We start from the raw sequence: 18,427 nt of genomic DNA on the forward strand, positions 1-18,427 counted from the left end.
TCTTGAAGCCCTGTCAAAGGTTACTGTCGCACAGCTGTAGCAACTCATGTCAAAGGAAAGACCTGTGGAAAAAAATAACAAAGAAGCGAGAGAAAATGTTGAGAATCGCGCTCCCAAGTTTACATCTCCCAAGAAAAGGCAGCGATCAAAACCCATCATGGACTTCTTTGATAACACTAATGAAGATGTACTGCACAGAACAGTTTTGCAGTTCTACGCAAGAAAAGAAATCCCCACACTCGAAAAAATTCATGAAGAAAGGAGGGAGGGAGGAATTAAGAGAGAGAGAGAGAGAGAGAGAGAGAGAGAGAGAGAGAGAGAGAGAGAGAGAGAGAGAGAGAGAGAGAGAGAGAGAGAGAGAGAGAGAGAGAGAGAGAGAGAGAGAGAGAGAGAGAGAGAGAGAGAGAGAGAGAGAGAGAGAGAGAGAGAGAGAGAGAGAGAGAGAGAGAGAGAGAGAGAGAGAGAAGGAGGAAGCAAGAAATGTGTGAGGGAGGAATTAAGAGAGAGAGAGAGAGAGAGAGAGAGAGAGAGAGAGAGAGAGAGAGAGAGAGAGAGAGAGAGAGAGAGAGAGAGAGAGAGAGAGAGAGAGAGAGAGAGAGAGAGAGAGAGAGAGAGAGGTGGTTAAAACGTGGCAACGCTGTACTGCCGCTTATTCCCTAGAGGCCTACGTCACTGCCGCACGTTTGAGCTGGTAGTAGTATAACTGCATGCCTCCTCCTCCCGCGACCCCGCTGTACGCGACTTTCTACTCATGCTCATCCCTATAGTACTGTCCAAACCCCTTATGCAGGAGTTAACCAGCATCTTCATTCTTTCATCCCTTACACTGGTAAACTCTGGAACAGCCTTCCTTCATCTATATTTCCTCCTGCCTTTGACTTGAATTCTTTCAAGAAAATTGTATCAATTTATTTACACAACCTTCAAATTTCTCTTTCACGCATACAGGCAGACAAACACATCTGGATCACGGGTGATTTCAACCTCCCCGACATTGACTGGACTGCAATATCCCCATTTGACCCTCCTGATGCTGACGCCCCTGAACCCAATTATTCCCCACACAAACAGACTCCATCTACACGACACATTCGTTGACATCATAATTACATTTTCACTCTCACAAACAGTACTCCAGCCAACACGAACACATACTGTAACGCGCCCCGCTGGCCACGGTGGCCCTTTGACCACAGCACACACCCTTGACCTTTTCTCACCAACAACATTCTTAACATAACAAACACTCAGGTTGTTCCAGGACTTAGTGATCATGACATACTCATCGTTGACGCTGACCTCCGACCGATAGACATAAACAGAGACCCAGACAGATATTCCTTTTTCATGGGCTGTCTTATACATGATCAAACAAGACCTAACTGCCTTCAGCACCGACTTTTTTGCGACAGACCCACACACAAGACTTCCTTCCACCAACTGGAACAACCTGAAACACACCATACACACCTCAATGAACAGACACATACCACAAAAAAACATTTTCTAACAGGTACACACTCCCCTGGTTTTCCAGGGATCTACGCAGACAACATCGCAAGAAACAAAGACTCTACAGACGCGCGCAGACATACAACACAACAGACAATTGGACCGCCTACAAAACCACCAAAAGACATTTTCCAAAACATAAAAGTAGCGGAAGGCAAACCCATAGCAACTTACCCCAGAGACAACGTAAGAAATAACAAAAGAAACTTTTTCAAATTCTTTAAGATGCGCAGACATGACACTAACACGATTACATCACTTAAAGACAACACTAACACATTAGTAACCAGCCCACAACACAAAGCACAAATACCCAACACACAGTTCCAATCGGTATTCACACAAGAACACAACCTGACACCAAACATGCCACACTGCCCTTCCCCATAGCCCCCCTTGACATCACGACTAACGGAATACAGAAATTCCTGGAAGGACTCGACACAACTAAATCCACACGCCCCGACAACATTCCCGCCTTCATCCTTAAGTCCTTTGCCCCCATCCTTGCCCCCATCCTTCAGGCCATATTCGCCCAATCACTGTCATCCACCTCATTACCCTCTGACTGGCTTTTGGCAAACATTAATCCTTTATTCAAGACAGGTGACCGGACTGACCCAGCCAATTATCGCCCCATCTCACTAACATCGATTCCATGTAAAATTTTCGAACACATAATACACAAACACATAATGAATCACCTTGACGCAAACAACATCCTTACTGACTCACAACACGGCTTTCGACCCAAACGCTCATGTGAATCGCAACTCATTACTACATATCACGACATGACGAGGCTACTTGACCGACGTGACATTAAACAAGTTGACACTATTGTTTTAGATTTTGCCAAAGCCTTCGACAAAGTCCCGCACAAAAGACTGACATTAAAATTGAAATACTACGGTATTTCAGGACCTATTCTTCACTGGATCACTGCATTTCTTACTAACAGGACTCAACGTGTTCTTCTTGACGGATCTTCATCCGACACTGTCCCTGTTTCTTCAGGTGTCCCACAAGGCACCGTTCTAGGCCCCTTCTTTTCGTCCTGTACATTAACGATCTTCCACTGTCAACGCCTAACTCTTCCACTAGACTATTTGCTGACGATAGTTTACTGTTTAAAGCAGTAAAGACTACTGACGACTGCAGACTACTACAAAACGACTTGGACGCCCTCGAGCGGTGGGTGCACCTGGCATATGCACTTCCGACCAGACAAATGCAAACTATTAAGATTCCCCAGAGCGCAAAACCCCATCCATCACACTTACACTCTCCATAATTCAGATTTAGAATCAGTTCACACACACAAGTACCTTGGTATCCATCTCTCAACTAACTTGAAATTCAACACCCACATAGGCCATATCAGTGCCACAGCCAACAGAACACTGGGGTTCCTGAGGAGGAATTTACATAACTGCACACCTGACATTAAACACATAGCTTATGACACACTTGTGAGACCAACTCTGGAATACTGCTCCACGGTGTGGGATCCTCACACACAGAAACATTGAGAGGTTAGAACAAATCAACACCAAGGCGGCAAGGTTCATTACAAACAATTACACTCGAACGCCTGGCATCACAACACGGATCAAACAACAGATAAACATGGACCCTCTTCACATACGCAGACAAGCACACAGACTTACACTTATGTACAAGATCACAAACACTCACATCGACATTGACCCACAAACATACCTACACAACGCAAACAGTCAACGTACTCGTAATACACACATATATAAATACCAAACATATCACACTAACACTGACGCATACAAGCACTCATACTTTCCATGCACCATGCGTGACTGGAACAGCCTCCCTCAACAGATTTTAGACTGCGGTACAATAGACTCATTCAAAAAAAAATACACACTCACTTGTCACCACAACACACCAACACTAACAATTACACTTGAATCACTTCCTCCCTGCACCCGGCTCCCCCGTCCCCCCAACAGCCAACAAATATGCGTGTTATGCACCTGTACGGGTGCCCTGCGCATTATTGTCCAGATCCAGATCCAGAATTAAGACACCTCTCCTCCCGAAATTGACCTCTCTTTTGGCCGCTCATTACTTATGTTTTTGTGGGAACAGCGATTAGCGGGCTTTTTTTTACAGCTTTGTTCGCTGCCCTTGAGCAGTTTCTTTAGCTGTAATAAAAAAAGAACAAATGAACAGAGGTTGCTAACCCATGGTTGCCCTGCACACATTCTGAATGTTTTGGCTCATGATTTGGAAATTGGTAACATAGAAGAACATGTGGTTCATGTTGTAAAATACTTATAAAACCATCACTCTGCCTCAGCAAGATAACGTGAGAAAGGCGGTCAACGTCTTGTTCTGCCCCAGGACACTAGACGGACCAGGCGTGGCTGACTGAAGATGTATATCTATATTAGCTCAGGTAAATTTGTGAAGTTTACATGGAAAATATTGATATCAAAGCTAGAGAGTGTTTTATTTGTTTATTTTTCCATTCTATATTGTTGCCCTGCAATAAGATCAAGATTTAAATCAATGAAAAAAAATATATAAATCTTGATTTAAATCAATGACTTAAAAATAGATAGTTCGACAAGACTTTAAGCGTTGTGAATTTTGAATGTAGCTCAAAATAGATGTTCTGGATCGTTATCCACAAACATTCACATTCAATAAGGCTTTCATAGCGGTTGTGGGTGCTTCTATGGGTAGTTATGTGAGCCTAGTGATAGTTTGAGAAGGCCTCTGCACCGTGAATGTGAAAAACACTTATGAGCCAAAAGCGACGCAAATGTAAAATGATTTACTTCGACCTAAAACAAAAGCACCACTTGAGAAGATTTGAGCAGAAGAAAATAATCAGTCATTTGCACCGTGTTATACTAAATATGATTCCTTGAGTCAACGAAACACGCTCTTGACTGATTGGTGCTAGCGTGGTGATGAATCTATTAGCACCACCACCACCACCACCACCGTCACCACCACCACCACCATTTCCTATTTTCACTACCATCACTTCAACTACCAAAAACAACCACTATCTCTACCACCATCACCACCACCACCAGCACCACCGAAGTCAACAGTTACTATCATTCTCTTGTTTCCCCGTCAAGGCGATTTTTCCTTCACTTTATCGACGCGGCCATTCACGGGCGAGGGAAAGGTAGTCCGATGAAGAGCCCGCTCGAAACTGTGTACACAATTACACATGTTGCCCGCCGCCGTCGAAAGCATTGTTGATGTGGTATCCAGAAACTGCTCAAATATTAGCCAGGAAAGAGCGGCGAGGCGTGGCGCGGGGTAGTCAACGGAGGCCGAAAAGTGACCAAGCCTGGGTGGGTCGCCGCCGAGTTTGGGATTTTTTTTTGAAGGCTGTTATGACTGTTATTATTGTTATTATTATTGTTCCGCCCGTTTTGAAGAGTGTGGCGGAGGCGGGGACAGTGTGTGTGTGTGTGTGTGTGTGTGTGTTGCCTCACGAGGTGTCAAGTAGAGTTCAAAGGCTGCTGCTGTGTCACGCTATCAACATATACAAGTCACTGGACGCCCCCGGACACTCCGAGATGCCCGTGTCAGCTGACCATCACCGGAGCGACGGCGGGGCGCGGCGAGCACTGCACACCCTGCGGGGCTCCATCGCGCTGCCTCGCCTCACACTGTAAAATGGCCGCCCCAAACACTGCCCCGCCACGGCCGGAGCTCTCACATGCTTACCGCTGCTACGTCATCTTCATACTGATTTTTTTTTTTAAACACAACGTCCACTAGGAGGAGTGCCAACAGCCCGCAGACACAGGAAAGCCGCCTACGCTAGTGTAATACGTGTGAATGAGTCACAGCGTAACGGCCATCACGTCACGGGCTGCCGCTGCCGCCCCGCCCTCCGCCACCGCCGCCACACCGCCCCGGCCCTTCGCTGCCCTGCCCGTCCCCTGCTGCTGCCCGGCGGGGTGCCTCCATTGGCCTGAAGCTCACATTACCTCGTCTCGGTGTGAGAGGCGCCAGTACCGGCACAGTATAGGGCGACAGATAAAGCACAAAGTGGCCTCTGGTGACGTGCCTGCCGCCGGGCGACACCGTCCTTCTCTCGCCCCGCGCCCCGCTCCCTGCCTCTCATTCCGCGGCCCTGGCCTCTCCTTCCCCTCGTCACCGTACTGTGGGCATGGTAACAGTCACTTACGGCTGCTGGCGGCTCGTCCGTGCATGAAGGGTGGCAGGAACAATGACGCTGAGGGGAGAACACAATTCCGGGGTTGGCCGCGAGCTGACCAATCACATCACACGGGTTGCACTCACGCGGGCGCCGCCGCCCATTCCAACAAACCCTCTTCTCTGCCTCCCGCCCGCTGTGCCCCACGCCGCCGCTGCCTCACGTCACTAAATCATTTACTCAATCCTCTCGTCACCTCATCTCCGCGTGAAGGGCGCCGGTAACAGCTGCGTATCCCTTAGAGCAGGGATTGGGGAGGGAGGAGGAGGACTGGGTGCGCGGAACATGGCCGCCACGCGCTGGGACCCATATCATGGAGGTAGACCCATATAGCCTAGTCAAGCCCCGTTATCCTGCCCTAGCGACTCCACGCCCCATCTTCCTCGTGTCCAAATGAAATGGTTAACCAGAATCTCCACTCTTTCGTCCCTTCCAGTAGTAAACTAAACAGCAGCCTCCCTTAAACGGCGTATTCTTAATTAAACATTTTGCTACAACTGTTGGCTTCATACTCTGTCAAGATAGTCGAGTCGGGAGATGGGTCCCCATGCACCATGGTGACATATTTTTCTCACTTACATGTTTGTAATCCTCGAGGTGTCTAGTAAACAGATTTTTATGTTCCCGTCATGAAACTTGTCCCAAGGGGTTCTTTAGCGGCCATCTTGGATTTCCGACGATAATCAATAATCGCATAACTTTTGAGCTAGTCATCATGCAGAGACAAATGAACAATTTTTTCTGGGTAAAGTTGACTTGAGAAATTGATTGATGGGGTTATCTTTGTGATCAGGTTAAGTTGAACACATTAAAACTCGGTAAATATGCAAAAAAAAAAAAAAAAAAAAAAAGATCAACACTCATACACTTGTAAATGAGTTATTTGCATATATACCAAACTATAATTATCCGATGAGTTCTGCAATCACCGATAATTGCTAGTAATTAGGAAAAGAAATAAGATAAGCAGGTAGTTACTGAGCCTACCTGCCTACATATTAGACTTAGTCCTAACCAATAATGGGAACTTGCTACGTGAGTTGGAGGTGGGCGGAGAGTTAGGAAATAGTGACCACAGAACGGTTCTTTTTAGCTTAGACTTTGAGGTAACCCGCGAACCAAACCCAGTGTTAGTGCCAGATTTCAGAAGAGCAAATTACGAGGGGCTTCGAAGACATCTTGAAGGGGTAAACTGGGATAATCTAGGGATTCATGAGGGCCAGAACTGCGGATTGGAGAGCCAGGAGAACCAGGTAGAAATGTCTTACAATAATTTAGTTAGAGTAATAGTAGAGGGGCAAGGACAGCATATACCACAGCGAACACTTAGAAAAGAAAACAATGATCCTAAGTGGATGACTCGTGGACTAAAACACGAGATTGGGTTAAAGAAGGGAATTTATCAGAAAATAAAGAATGGGGAAACACATCTCAGGGGCCGGTACGTCGAACTATCTAGATTAGTTAAGAAAAACACCAGGATAGCAAAAAGGAACTATGAGATCAAAGTAGCAAATGAGGCGAAAAGTAATCCTAAGGGCTTCTTTCAGATGTATAGAACAAAAACACGGAAGAAAATTGGGCCGCTGAAAACAAACACAGGGGAGCTAGTAGAAAATTACGAAAATATGAGCACATTGTTGAACGACTACTTCCTTTCAGTATTCACACAGGAGGATCGAACGACTATACCGGAAAGAGTTCAGGTGTACGAGGGCGGGGATGGCGATAAATTGAGGGATATAATCATTACCAGGCAAGTAGTTCAGGATGAGATAGATAAGCTTAAGAAGAACAAGTCGCCAGGTCCTGACGGGATATTTCCGAGGGTATTAAAGGAATTAGGTGATGTACTCAGTGACCCACTAACCGACATCTTTAAGATGTCGGTAAATACTGGCTATGTGCCGAGCCTATGGAAAGTAGCTAATGTGACGCCGATTTTTAAAAAGGGGGACAGGTCAGTTGCTTCAAACTATCGCCCAATTAGCTTAACATCGGTTATAGGCAAGATGCTGGAGTTCATAATAGCCAGGAACATTCGGGAGCATTCAGAGAAACATAGCTTATTTCACGACTCGCAGCATGGGTTCACAAAAGGTAGGTCATGCCTCACCAATCTCTTGTCCTTCTACAATAAAGTATTTGAGGCGGTTGACAGAGATGAAAATTATGATGTAATCTATCTTGATTTTAGTAGAGCGTTTGACAAAGTTCTTCACCAACGAATGTTGCTTAAATTACAGGCTCACGGAGTAGAGGTAAAGTTTGAACTTGGTCAAGGCGTGGCTTAGCAATAGGAAGCAAAGAGTGCAAATCAATGGTAAAAGATCTGACTGGGGATGTGTTACGAGTGGGGTCCCACAAGGTTCGGTATTAGGTCCACTTTTGTTTATTATTTATATCAATGACTTAGATGCAGGAATTAGTAGTGATGTTAGTAAATTTGCAGATGATACCAAGATCGGTAGAGTAATTGAGTCGGATCAGGACGCTAGTATTCTCCAAGGTGAACTCAACAGATTGTATGACTGGGCGGATAAATGGCAGATGGAGTTCAATGTAGGGAAGTGCAGTATTCTGAGTGTAGGTAGGAACAACCCTCACATAACTATCGCTTAAATGACACTCTCATAAGCAGGTTTGGGTGAGAGAGATTTAGGGTCTTAGTGAGCTCTGATCTCCGTCCAAGGGCACAATGCATTCAAGCTAGAAATCGAGCTAATAGGGTACTGGGATTTATTTCAAGGAGCGTAAGCAACAGAAGCCCCGAAATCTTCCTCAAACTATATTTAGCATTAGTTAGACCTCATCTTGACTATGCGGTTCAGTTCTGGTCACCTTACTATAGAATGGATATCAAAATGTTAGAATCGGTGCAGAGGAGGATGACTAAGATGATTCAGGGGTTGAGAAACTTGCCATACGAGGAAAGACTCAAACAGTTAAACTTGCATTCTCTAGAAAGGCGAAGGGTGCGTGGAGACATGATCGAGGTTTATAAATGGATGAAGGGCTTTAATAAGGGAGACATTCATAAGGTTTTGTTGGTAAGAGAACCGGGTAGGACACGAAGTAACGGGTTTAAACTGGATAAATTCAGATTCAACAGGGACATATGCAAAAATTGGTTTACTAACAGGGTGGTGGATGAGTGGAATAGGCTTAGCAGTCATGTGGTGAGTGCCAATACAATTGTCACATTCAAAAATAGACTAGATAAATTCATGGACAGCGATATTAGGTGGGTTTAGATACACGGGAGCTTAGGGTCAAAGGAGCTGCCTCGTACAGGCCTACCGGCCTCTTGTAGACTCCTGCGTTCTTATGTTCTTATGTTCTTATCTTATATACTTTCACTGCCAGATAAATGCTACTCTTGTAATAAAATACTTTGACTCATGAATTCGAGCCTTAATAGAACTGTCGAGGAACTGAAATCTATTTTAAAAGGAGTGAAGGTTATGCAAGAGGCAATTATCGAAGCGTCTCGTTCTCGTGCACAGTTCCTTTTAGTCACATCCACTTCATACCTTTTCTTGATTTTATGAGCTCGAAAAGGAGGTTGCAGGTCAAAGGGGCGGGAGCAAGGAACGGAGTGAGAAGGGCGTTAGTAGAGGAAAAAAAGGTGAAGTGCAAAAGGAAGAAATGAGAGAGACAGGAGGAGATAAATGGAGGGATTTTGACAAGGAGAAAGGTGTTGGTAGAGGAAGAAAAGGTGAAGGTCAATAGGAAAAGAGGAAAGAGACAGGGGGAGAAGATAAGAGGGGTGCAGACAAGCAGAAGGGTATTAGAAGCGTAAGGGAATGATGATAATGGGAAAAATAAGACGATAGAAGGAGGAGGAGGAGGAGAAGGAGGAAGAAAAGAAACAGAAAGAAAAAGAAAACAAAGAGAATGAAAGAAAAACAGAGAGGAGAAAGAGAAAGAAAAAGAAAGTGAGGAAGAGAAAAAAAGAAAAAGTGAGAGTAAGAGGAAGAGGAAGAGGAGGAAGTGGAGATGGAGGTGACGGTGGTGGTTGAGGGAGAAGAGGAAGGGATGCGAGACGGTACGGCAGACGCGAACGAGATAATTAAAGAGATACAGGTGCGCCCGGTTGTTAGCTGAGATTAGGAGAAGCCTCGGAAGACACGGGGAGAGAGTGAGAGGTGAAGGGTGCGATGAGGGTCGATAACAGGTGCGAAGGACGGTAGGGAAGGCCGGGAGGGACATGCAGTTAGGGAATAAAGGAGAAAGAGGAGGCGGGGCAGGAGGTGAAACACGGGAGGGAAAAGGGTGTGATAAAGAGCGATAATGTGTCAAAAGGCAGAGGAGGCGGGTGAAAGAGGAGGCATGGAAAGGCTAAGGATCTGTCAGAGGGTGAGATAAAGAGAATGGAGAAAGAGCAGAAGGTGGAAATTGATATATAGAGGCCTGTAGGAGCTAAGTAGAAAGGCGTGCAGTCCCGGGGAAGTGAAGAAGGCTGAGGGGCGTGCAACTTGTGCGGGTGAAGAGATGGAGAAGGAGGAGGAGGAAGAGGAGGCGGCACGAAGAAGTGCATGCAACTATTATTTGGCAGATGAAGAGATGGAGGAGGAAGAGGAAGAGGAGGAGATAGAAAGCAGGTGGAGTCAGAAAGTGATAGAAGCGTGTTGGGAGCTGATGTAGAAAGGCGTACAGTATAATTATCATCGTATGTTTTTAGTTAGACATTCTCAAGTCAACGTTCTTTTACAGGGTACGAGCAGAGAACAAATTGCGGTCCGGTAGCCTGTATCATTAAGGAATTGCGAAGATACAGATTCGTAATGATCGGCGCTCTCGTAGAAAATTAGCAGGCAAATTAATAAGAGGTCCTGTCTAGTGAAAACGAATCAGATTAACGCGCCTGTATATAATTTGAAAATGGTGGACGTGCGGAGGAGGCAGCGGTGATGGCTGACAAGTTGAAGGTTGATAGTGACCAACCGCGCAGCATAGACCCCCCCACCCCCACCTTGGCAACACCTCCGCGCACCTGGCTCATGTCCCCCCCAATCCAACACACCTGCCTAAACCACTTTACAGACCAACCCAACTCCCTCCATCACCCCCCCCCTCCGATGCCCCCCCCTAGTTCTCTCCCCCCGACTCCCCTAACTCTTCCACGCATGCTCACTGCCTAATTTTCCCCAGGATTTCCACTCACCTCCAATTCGCCCCTCTTCCCCCCCTCATACCCTTTATATACTCTCCCCAAACTCACCCCCGCAGTTCTCCTCCACTAACCCACCCTCAACTTGCCCCACGCATTTATCACAAGTCTTCCACGCGTCCCTATACCCAAGTTAACTCTCCCTGCAGGCCCACTCTCTCCACTCTCCTCTGTTTTCCCCCCTTCTAACGTTCCCCTGCCTTCCTACCCCCCCCCCCACACACACACACACTTCTTTTTATGCTTAGTACCCTCCAACACCCCCTGCATACTTACCTCAGACTCTTCCCGCATGTCCAATCTAATGCTTCTCCTCGCTCCCTCCCACACCCCAATCAACTCCCCCGCACCTCCATCTCCAGTTCTCCCCAGCATGCCTGTCTGCAACCCACCCTCCCCTTCCCCAGCCCTCCTCTGATTACTGCTCCCTTGACCAGCACAGTAACCCTAAGCACGAGTACTTCACCTAATGTTTGCCAGCCCCCTTGTGTTTGTCTGTCTTGAGGATGAAATATGAAGCTTTAATCACTCCGACGATGACTCAGCCTTTGTTTGCCTTGCTCTACATGTCGTTTGTTCCCCTGATGTGCGAGGCGACTTAAGCACAAATACAGTTAGCCAAGAGAGAGAATCCAAGTAGAGAAACAGCTACTCAAGAAAGATAACTCACACACAAGCAAACTAGCTCGGGCTGATGGGCAGTAAAAAGTATTGATTTTCGCGTATACAGATGCACTAAAAACTCTGCACAGCATTTTCAAGTCGATACAACACAGCGAGGGAGACAGAGTGATTAAAGCAGGAAAACAGTTACCCCAGACAGAGAACCTTGCCCCAAACCACGAAGTAATAGGATAACCGGCTGATGCTTACGTCACTTATGTAAGCAGTATCTCTCCCTCCTAGTTTTCGCTCATTCTCAATATATAGCGCTGGTAAAGTGGGCGAGAATTAAAGCAGAGAAACAGTTACCCAAGAAAAATAACCTTGCCCTAAACCACGAAGTAATAGGATAACGTCTGATGCTTACGTCACTTATGTAAGCAGTATCTCTCCTTCCTAGTTTTCGCTCATCCTCAATATATAGCGCTGGTAAAGTGGGGGATATTTTAGGGGAACGAATATAGTATGCTTCACCTCACACCCAGGCGGAATACGTACGAGCTCGCGTGCGCTTGTTAATGGATAGCTGAAAATGACGTACCGAAATATACTTCCCAGCACCACTTAAAAGTATTTACTGCCACTCGCGAGGACGTTGATGAGCTTGAAACACCCAAAACGTCTTACCCGTACATTCCATAAGTTCCCCCGAGTAGAAGGCACGGCTTGGTGTGTTCAGGGGTTTGCGTGCGAGTGTTAATGACTCGTTAATATGCAAAATAGTTCTCGTGCATGCTTAGGCTTTCTCCCCGCCCAGTGCAGGTGAATATGTAGAGGAGTGAGTTGAGGGAAGAGAGAGGAAGAGAAAGACGAGGAAGAAAGAAGAATGGAAGGAAGGAATTTAAGAAGAAGAGAAAAGGAAGAGGAGGAGGAGAGGGAGGAGAGGGAAGAGGATGAGAAGAATGGAAGGAAGGATTTTAAGAAGAAGAGAAAAGGAAGAGTGAGAGGAGGAGTGGCGGGAGGAGAGGAAGAGGAAGAGAAAGACTAGGAAGATAGAAGAAATGAATGTTTGTGTTTAAGAAGAAGAAAAGGAAGAATAAGAGGAAGAAGAGCAGGAAAATGAAGAGAAAGAGGACGAAGAAGAAAGACGAGAAAGAGGAAAGTTAAGAGGAAGAAGAGACGAGGAAGCTCAAGAGGAAACAAAGAGGAAGAGAAGCGAAAGGAAGAAGACGAAGAATACATGGATCAACATCGACCTATTCCATGTGTTTGTATCGTGTTTGAGCCTGATTTCTCACTGCGTCGCGTTTGTTTGTTTGCATATCTTGGCCCCGTATTATGCCTTGCCTGTTGAAGTAATGCTCGATATACCACAAGTCTGCCCTTCCATATGAATGCTTTTTGTCTCCCATTTTCTTTAAGTAGCTCGATCTATCTGGTCTTTTCCATTATAGTTCGTTTTGTATGCTATATGAATCCATGGTGATGCCCTTCTCTCACGCCCCCTTCACAAGCTCCCCCCCCGTAACTCTCCCTCCTCCACAAGCTCCCCCTCTCTTATCCTTCGCTCCCTCCCCCACAAGATCCCCCTCCGCCCTTACCTCCTGCAAGCACCGTGACTTTTCCGTAACCTTGTAACTATGCATTAAAATCGAATTTCCATCAAGCTTCAACCGCAATCGCATGTCTTTTCTTTTTCTCCGTCTTAATGCCACGGCGCCCTTCCTCTTTCGTCTTCCTTCTGCTCAAAGCTGTACTTTTCTTCCCTAACGTGTCTACTCTTCTCTCTTCAATAGTTGCCCTCTCTTCTTTCTTCCTGTCACTGCTTGGGCTTAGCTTCTCCTTTCTCTTCCTCTCGCTGTTCGCTTTCACCTCTTTTTTCTCGCTCTCCGCCTCTCTCCATCACCGTGCTTGTTCTCTGGTGTCTGCGTCTCTCTCTCGCCTCGCTCTCCTCTCTCACTCAGCTTCCTCCATACTGAGCTTTTATCTGTCAGTTCCCTGTTTTTCCTCTTCGCGTTCCACAATTTAATTTCTTCCTTCTCTTTTATATATATTTATTTTCCTTTTTTCCTGTTTCGTTCTTTTTCTTCCCATCGGCATATTCAACTGGTCGTTTGTTCAACTAACATTTTTTTTTTTCAACTCGTTCTGTTTAATTTTTGACCTTCCTGACTGCCGCCACCTCTTATGTCTTAACTCCCTTCCTCTTCCTTGGCTTTCTCTTCCTCTTTCTTCTCCATTCACCCATAGATCGCAATATGTATAATTATCGTGTTTGTCATTTCCTTTTAATTTAGAAAACTAATTAATGGGGATAGGCAACATCGCATAACAAGACTAAGAGACATCCATTGACCTTGAGCTACACACCAGACGTCTCCCTCGCATATATATTTGTTTATTATATTAAAAGCACAAATCTTTGCTTCTCAAACTACCCTCCTACGGTTTCTATCTCAATTTTTTTTCTCTGAGTGATCTATCATTGCTGTAGTAGGCGGTCACTGGTCTTCCCCTAAACCTGTCAACAGTCCCTCAAGTCTCTGTCCTATCTCCCACTCTCTTTCTGTTGCTCATTGATGACCTTTCCTAAACGAACTATCCTATCCATTCTTACGCCGATGACTCTACTCTGCATTACTCAATTTCTTTTGATAGAAGACCAACCCAACAGGAACTATATGATTCCAGGTTGGAGGCTGCTGAACCCTTAACCTCAGACCTTACTATCATTTCTGATTGGGGCAAGAAGAACCTGGTGTTCTTCAACGCCTCAAAATTTCTTCACCTATCAACTCGACACAATCTTCCAAACACCTATCCCCTATTCTTCGACAACACTCAGCTGTCACCTTCTCCTACACCAAAAATCCTCGGTCTGTCCTTAATTCTTACTGTCCATATACAGTGGCTTGTCCGCCCTCGCATGGAGTATGCATCTCAAGTGTATGGGGGCTCCACTCACACAGCTCTCTTGGACAGAGTTGAGTTAACGGCTCTTCGTCTCATCATCTCCCTTCCTCTTACCGATAGTCTTCTACCTCTTAAATTCCGCCGCCATGTTGCCTCTATTTATATCTTCTATCAATATTTTCATGCTGACTGCTCTTCTGAACTTGCTAACTGCATTCCTCCCCCCCTCCCGCGGCCCCGCTTCACTCGACTTTCTACTCTAGCTCATCCCTATACTGTCCAAATTCCTTCTGCACGCAAGAGTTAACCAGAATCTTCACTCTTTCATCCCTTACACTGGTAAACTCTGGAACAGTCTTTCTTCATCTGTATATCCCCCTGCCTATGAACCTCTTTCAAGAAGAGTTTATCAAGACACCTCTCCACCCGAAACTGACCTCTCTTTTGGCCACTCTATACCTTTGTCTGTTGTGGGAGCGGTGAGTAGCGGGCTTCTTTGCTACACTCTTTTTGTTGCCCTTGAGCCATCTCCTTTGTTGTTGAAAAAAAAAGGATACATGGTCTACCTTATTGTCTGGGGATTGTGAAAGTGGATCTGAGACGTCGGAGGATTAGTATGCAACAATTCAGTGGACACGTTTGTGGGTTGAGATAGTTTGATAAGAATAACTGTATATGGATAAGCCTTGGCAGGATACAACTAGAGTGGTCGTAGGAGAAAACAAAATTCGAGAGATACGAGGCAATTAAGTTAACGAAGGAAAGGGTTTTGGAGAGCACCAGGCTGGACAGGGCAGAGTTGAAGATTTACATAGATTTACATAGAAAATCAGACCACACAGACCCCATGGTCCAGACTTGGTGGTCTGTCCTTAAACCTCAGTGATTTTACATTAATCAGAAGACTCCAAAACGTTGCATTTCTACTCTAGGTGATATTCAGTTGAAGGAAGTGACGGTCGAGCTTATTTTTGAAGGAGTCAATCGTGTTACACTGGACCACTGACGGTGGAAGCTTATTCCATTCTCGCACTACAACGTTGGTGAAGAAAATTTTGTGCAGTCGGAATTTACTTGTCTACATCGGAGTTTTACGCCATTGGTCCTCGTGCGCAAAGTGTCATCGATCATAAACAATGTTGATCTGTCTACATTCGTGAAACCATTAAGTATTTTAAAACATTCGATCAGTTTTCCTCGGAGGCGACGTTTCTCAAGAGAACATGTTAAGGGTAGAAAGCCTTTCTTCGTAGGATTTGTTGCGCAAGGAAGGGATCATTTTCGTTGCCCGACGCTGAACACCTTCTAATTTAGCAATATCCTTTGCATGGTGGGGGACCAAACTGTACCGCATATTCCAAGTGGGGTCTGACTAAACTGTTGTAGAGCGGAGTATTACATCTTTATTCTTGAATACAAAGTTTCTTTTAATGAAGCCAAACATTCTTTTCGCTTTATTTGCTGCATCGAAGCATTTCTGTGACAATTTGAGGTTTGAAGCGATTTTGAACACCAAGTATTTGAAGCATTGAACGCTTTTGAGTTTAACGCCGCGCATTTCGTATTCGAACTTCTTATTCCTCGTTCCAACTTGAAGGACCTGGCACTTGTCTACGTTAAAGGGCATCTCCCATCTATCCGACCAAGCTGAAATTTTGTGCAAATCCTCTTGGAGGCTTTGCCTGTCTTCGTCAGTGAGAACCGAGTTACCAATCTTTGTGTCGTCTGCAAATTTACTAATGCGGTTATTGAGTCCAACATCCACGTCGTTGATGTAAATAATGAAGAGAACTGGGCCAAGGACCGAGCCCTGAGGGACGCCACTAGTGACAGGCGCCCACTCTGAGTTAAATCCGTCAATCACTACTCTTTGTTGTCTGTTGCTCAACCAATTCGCGATCCATTGGTTTACTTGACCGTCAATACCTATTTGCTTTAATTTGTAAAGTAATTTATGATGCGGGACTTTATCAAACGCTTTCTGAAATCAAGATAGACTACGTCCAGTGATTTGCTTACGTCATAAACAGTGAAGAGGTCGTTATAAAAGGTTAATAGGTTTGATAGGCAGGATCTTTTGTTTCGGAAGCCATGTTGTGAGTCCCCAATCAATGAGTGGCTTTCAAGGTAACTCACAATTTTGTCTCTAATTATGCCCTCAAGTAGCTTACCTACAACCGAAGTTAGACTAATGGGCCTGTAATTACCTGGTAATATTTTGTCTAATTTCTTTAAAATCGTTTTAACGCTAGCATTTTTCCAATATTAAGGGAAGATGCCTTGTCGCAATGACATATTGAATACGGTTGTGAGGTAGGAGAGTATTTCGCTCTTCGTTTCTTTCAGCAGAGTTGGATATACTTTGTCAGGTCCAGGACTTTTATTTGTTTTAAGTGAATGGAGAGCTTTAAGGACTTCATCGGTTGTTATTTCAAAATTAGGCAATGCATGCTCGAGATTTACAATAGTACTGGTGTTGGTGGTAGCGAGAGGAAGACTGTTAGTATTAAACAAAGAGAAAAAGTAATTGTTTAATAGGTTTGCAATGTGTTGGCTGTCAGTCACTAGTGCACCGTCGCTGTTTGTTAAAGGTCCAATACCACTTTTGATCGCCTTTCTGTTGCTTATGTAACTGAAGAAAGATTTCGGGTTATTTTTACAGTTGGCTGCAATATTTTCTTCATATCTACGCTTTGCCTGACCTACTAGTCTTTTTACTCGTCGCCTGGCATCATTATAAAGTCTAATGTTCTCGGGCGTGCTTTGTTCTTTCTTTAACCTGTAACAGCCTTGGTTTAATCACGCTTGTTCTCGTGCTGTCAATGATAGAGAGGTAGCTCACAAAAGATACCAGAGCCTTCAAACTAATGCTAATTATGAACTTTACATTTCTGCCCGAAATCGTGCCAAATCTATTCTCCGACTAACCAAAAATTCTTTCATTAATAGAAAATGTCAAAACCTTGCTTTCTCTAACTCTTCCCGTGACTTCTGGCATCTAGCCAAAGACATCTCCTCCAACTTCACTTCTTCATCTTTCCCTCCACTCCTCAGTCCTGACGGCAACACTGCCGTCTCATCTATCTCTAAGGCTGAACTCTTCTCTCAAACTTTTTCTAAAAACTCCACTCTGGACGATTCTGGGCATATTCCTCCTACTCATCCCCCCTCTGACTCCTTTATGCCTGTTATAAAGATTCTTCAAAATGATGTTTTCTATGCCCTCTCTGGCCTCAATCCTCAGAAGGCTTATGGACCTGATGGAGTGCCTCCTATTGTCCTTAAAACTGTGCCTCCGTGCTGTCACCCTGCCTGGTCAAACTCTTTCGCCTCTGCCTGTCAACATCTACACGCCTTCACACAGCCTGTACCTAAGAAGGGTGACCGCTCCAATCCCTCAAACTACCGTCCTATTGCTTTACTTTCTTGTCTATCTAAAGCTTTTGAATCAATCCTTAACCGTAAGATTCAAAAGCACCTTTCCACTTCTGACCTTCTATCTGATCGCCAGTATGGGTTCCGCAAGGGCGTTCTACTGGTGATCTCCTAGCCTTCTTAACTGACTCTTGGTCATCCTCTCTTAGCCGTTTCGGTGAAACTTTTGCTATTGCGCTGGACATATCAAAAGCTTTTGATAGGGTCTGGCACAAATCTTTGCTTTCTAAACTACCCTCCTACGGTTTCTATCCTTCTCTCTGTACCTTTATCTCCAGTTTCCTTTCTGACCGTTCTATTTCTGCCGTGGTAGACGGTCACTGTTCTTCCCCTAAATCTATTAACAGTGGTGTCCCACAGGGTTCTGTCCTATCTCCCACTCTTTTTCTGTTGTTCATTGATGATCTTCTTTCCAAAACGAACTGTCCTATCCATTCCTACGCCGATGATTCCACTCTGCATTATTCAACTTCTTTTAATAGAAGACCCACCCTTCAGGAACTTAACGACTCAAGGCTGGAGGCTGCAGAACGCTTAGCCTCAGACCTTACTATTATTTC

This window comes from Eriocheir sinensis, unplaced genomic scaffold (genome assembly GCF_024679095.1).
Source record: "Eriocheir sinensis breed Jianghai 21 unplaced genomic scaffold, ASM2467909v1 Scaffold45, whole genome shotgun sequence".
Taxonomy (NCBI): Eukaryota; Metazoa; Arthropoda; class Malacostraca; order Decapoda; family Varunidae; genus Eriocheir; species Eriocheir sinensis.